General features: G+C 40.5%; 5 non-coding genes across 5 annotated transcripts; all 5 read right to left on the reverse strand.

Moving 5' to 3' along the window:
• Window positions 1-225: 225 nt before the first annotated feature.
• On the reverse strand, window positions 226-297 carry trnaa-cgc. Its single transcript has one exon. It is a non-coding gene; the product is annotated as a tRNA-Ala (tRNA).
• A 1,337-nt stretch (window positions 298-1,634) lies between these two features.
• Window positions 1,635-1,706, reverse strand: trnat-ugu. The gene has a single exon. It is a non-coding gene; the product is annotated as a tRNA-Thr (tRNA).
• Window positions 1,707-2,168: 462 nt separating this feature from the next.
• Window positions 2,169-2,240, reverse strand: trnaa-cgc. Its single transcript has one exon. It is a non-coding gene; the product is annotated as a tRNA-Ala (tRNA).
• A 1,336-nt stretch (window positions 2,241-3,576) lies between these two features.
• Window positions 3,577-3,648, reverse strand: trnat-ugu. The gene has a single exon. It is a non-coding gene; the product is annotated as a tRNA-Thr (tRNA).
• A 462-nt stretch (window positions 3,649-4,110) lies between these two features.
• Window positions 4,111-4,182, reverse strand: trnaa-cgc. The gene has a single exon. It is a non-coding gene; the product is annotated as a tRNA-Ala (tRNA).
• Between the last annotated feature and the right edge of the window lie 245 nt (window positions 4,183-4,427).

The raw sequence follows: 4,427 nt of genomic DNA on the forward strand, positions 1-4,427 counted from the left end.
CGGGAGGGTTAATAAAGGCACGGACAGGGATGGAACACATGAACTTCAGTTTTTGAAAATGATGCCATAAAAGTTGGCAAACATGCCACTTCTGTTCTATAAATGTACGACCAGGGATAGAACGCATATTCTTCAGATTACAACACCAAATTATTTAGCACATCTCTGTTTCCTGCTTAGAACTTGAACATTCTGTAGGAGTTGTGTCAATGCAACAATTTAAAATGGAGAAGCTGGGGATTGAACCCAGGACCTCATACATGCGAAGCATGCGCTCTACCACTGAGCTACATCCCCTTTCTGTTGAGTTTCTATGGCGTGAGGAGGTAAGGCAATAAATAGGCCATAGTAGCGAAGTAATTACAATTTAGCAAATTAACACTGGAGTGATAGATGAGCAGATGATGATGTGCAAGTAGAAATACTGGTGTGCAAAAGAGCAGAAAGTAAATAAAAACAATATGGGGATGAGGTAGGTAGATTGGGTGGGCTATTTACAGATGGGCTATGTAACAGCTGCAGCAATCGGTTAGCTGCTCAGATAGCTGATGTTTAAAGTTAGCAGTGTTGCCAACTCCTCAGTAAGGAAAGTAGCTATTGGCTGTCCAAAAAGTCGCCAGAAGTCGCTAAATGACGTCATCGCCTAATTTGCACAATTGGCCATGTGCATGTAATTGTGACGGACGCTGTAGGAGAGAGGAATAACATCGTGGGAGAGACAAAAAGTGAGTAAAAAACACCCTAAATATGTTTACAACTACAAATTAACTTTCTTCTGTCGATTCTTGTTTTTTTTATGTCACAATTCCAACCCTCCTTTATCCTGGCTCGGGACCGGAAAAATTGACCCAAAAGAGACACTCTGGCGGAGTTACTTATTTTTTTATTACATTTTTTTTGTTTCGTTTTCTTAATTTGGTTTGGTTTTTAACCTTATGGTCCACTTAGGAGCCTACAACAAGTCACAGTAAAACATGAACATTTTTAACCATAATTTAAAAAAAAATTTTTGTATACAATCTACATTAACAATCTAGATGGACCAAAAAGAGACAATAGAAAAAACTGTCAATGGCAATGTGAGAAGATTATGGTAACTAGTCTGGCCCTAATTCAGGTTTATAGTTATTTTTTTTAATGTAAGCCAGGGCGGGGGCATGCAGCTGCGGCTTCCCGCATGCGCGATTCATTTGCAGTCTGGACGCGGAGGGGTGAACATCTTCTGCTCTGACTGCAGCTGGGAGGGACTGCTGCGTGAGGACTGGGCCACCTGTGAGTGCTTTTGGACGGGGATGGGGCCCACGGCAGCACCCGCTTCACGTCAGAGTCAACAAAAGTCTCAAATAACACCAGAAAAAGTCGCTAGATTTGTCGCTAGTCGCTTTTTTGAAAATGTGTCGGTAGAGGAGTCTGAATACTTGCTAAATATAGAAACAAAGTCGCTAATTTGGCAACACTGAAAGTTATTGAGGGAAATATATGTGCCCAGCTATATACAGTCGTCAGAGAATTAACCTTGGCGCCACAACCCCTTACTATAACAGCTGTGTTGCCATATTGATACATCTTTCTTTTTAGACAAAGTCCTCCAATGAAAGTACATTTATTTCCATGGCATCATGTGTCTTTCAGTAAGGCACGGATGGGATTTGAACCCATGATCTTCGGTTTACAAGACCGACGCCTTACCACTTGGCCACCATGCCACTCTATGCATCAAGATATTTATCAACATTCTGGAAAGTAGTAGTTGTGTAAATGTGAATTTGGCACACAAATAATCTCAGTGGAGAATCTTGGGATTGAACCGAGGACCTCATACATAAATAGCATGCACTCCCCCTCTGAACTTTCATCCCATTTAATTTGCAGATAAAAAGCAATATTAATACAATGTACTTTTTATATACACCACTCCATTGAAACTACAATGAAATGATAGCAGCAATTCTTAATAAAGGCACGGACATGGATGGAACACATGAACTTCAGTTTTTGAAAATGATGCCATAAAAGTTGGCAAACATGCCACTTCTGTTCTATAAATGTACAACCAGGCATAGAACGCATATTCTTCAGATTACAACACCAAATTATTTAGCACATCTCTGTTTCCTGCTTAGAACTTCAACATTCTGTAGGAGTTGTGTCAATGCAACAATTTAAAATGGAGAAGCTGGGGATTGAACCCAGGACCTCATACATGCGAAGCATGCGCTCTACCACTGAGCTACATCCCCTTTCTGTTGAGTTTCTATGGCGTGAGGAGGTAAGGCAATAAATAGGCCATAGTAGCGAAGTAATTACAATTTAGCAAATTAACACTGGAGTGATAGATGAGCAGATGATGATGTGCAAGTAGAAATACTGGTGTGCAAAAGAGCAGAAAGTAAATAAAAACAATATGGGGATGAGGTAGGTAGATTGGGTGGGCTATTTACAGATGGACTATGTACAGCTGCAGCAATCGGTTAGCTGCTCAGATAGCTGATGTTTAAAGTTAGCAGTGTTGCCAACTCCTCAGTAAGGAAAGTAGCTATTGGCTGTCCTAAAAGTCGCCAGAAGTCGCTAAATGACGTCATCGCCTAATTTGCATAATTGGCCATGTGCATGTAATTGTGACGGACGCTGTAGGAGAGAGGAATAACATCGTGGGAGAGACAAAAAGTGAGTAAAAAACACCCTAAATATGTTTAGAACTACAAATTAACTTTCTTCTGTCGATTCTTGTTTTTTTTATGTCACAATTCCAACCCTCCTTTATCCTGGCTCGGGACCGGGAAAATTGACCCAAAAGAGACACTCTGGCGGAGTTACTTATATTTTTATTAAAAAAAAATTTGTTTCGTTTTCTTAATTTGGTTTGGTATTTAACCTTATGGTCCACTTAGGAGCCTACAACAAGTCACAGTAAAACATGAACATTTTTAACCATAACATTTTTTATTTTTTTGTATACAATCTACATTAACAATCTAGATGGACCAAAAAGAGACAATAGAAAAAACTGTCAATGGCAATGTGAGAAGATTATGGTAACTAGTCTGGCCCTAATTCAGGTTTATAGTTATTTTTTTAAATGTAAGCCAGGGCGGGAACATCCAGCTGCGGCTTCCCGCATGTGCGATTCATTTGCAGTCTGGACGTGGAGGGGTGAACATCTTCTGCTCTGACTGCAGCTGGGAGGGACTGCTGCGTGAGGACTGGGCCACCTGTGAGTGCTTTTGGACGGGGATGGGGCCCACGGCAGCACCCGCTTCACGTCAGAGTCAACAAAAGTCTCAAATAACACCAGAAAAAGTCGCTAGATTTGTCGCTAGTCGCTTTTTTGAAAATGTGTCGGTAGAGGAGTCTGAATACTTGCTAAATATAGAAACAAAGTCGCTAATTTGGCAACACTGAAAGTTATTGAGGGAAATATATGTGCCCAGCTATATACAGTCGTCAGAGAATTAACCTTGGCGCCACAACCCCTTACTATAACAGCTGTGATGCCATATTGATACATCTTTCTTTTTAGACAACGTCCTCCAATGAAAGTACATTTATTTCCATGGCATCATGTGTCTTTCACTAAGGCACGGATGGGATTTGAACCCATGATCTTCGGTTTACAAGACCGATGCCTTACCACTTGGCCACCATGCCACTCTATGCATCAAGATATTTATCAACATTCTGGAAAGTAGTAGTTGTGTAAATGTGAATTTGGCACACAAATAATCTCAGTGGAGAATCTTGGGATTGAACCGAGGACCTCATACATAAATAGCATGCACTCCCCCTCTGAGCTTTCATCCCATTTCATTTGCAGATAAAAAGCAATATTAATACAATGTACTTTTTATATACACCACTCCATTGAAACTACAATGAAATGATAGCAGCAATTCTTAATAAAGGCACGGACAGGGATGGAACACATGAACTTCAGTTTTTGAAAATGATGCCATAAAAGTTGGCAAACATGCCACTTCTGTTCTATAAATGTACGACCAGGGATAGAACGCATATTCTTCAGATTACAACACCAAATTATTTAGCACATCTCTGTTTCCTGCTTAGAACTTCAACATTCTGTAGGAGTTGTGTCAATGCAACAATTTAAAATGGAGAAGCTGGGGATTGAACCCAGGACCTCATACATGCGAAGCATGCGCTCTACCACTGAGCTACATCCCCTTTCTGTTGAGTTTCTATGGCGTGAGGAGGTAAGGCAATAAATAGGCCATAGTAGCGAAGTAATTACAATTTAGCAAATTAACACTGGAGTGATAGATGAGCAGATGATGATGTGCAAGTAGAAATACTGGTGTGCAAAAGAGCAGAAAGTAAATAAAAACAATATGGGGATGAGGTAGGTAGATTGGGTGGGCTATTTACAGATGGGCTATGTAACAGCTGCAGCAATCGGTTAGCTGCTCAGA

Source organism: Salvelinus namaycush, unplaced genomic scaffold, assembly GCF_016432855.1.
Source record: "Salvelinus namaycush isolate Seneca unplaced genomic scaffold, SaNama_1.0 Scaffold3199, whole genome shotgun sequence".
In the NCBI taxonomy this organism is placed as follows: domain Eukaryota; kingdom Metazoa; phylum Chordata; class Actinopteri; order Salmoniformes; family Salmonidae; genus Salvelinus; species Salvelinus namaycush.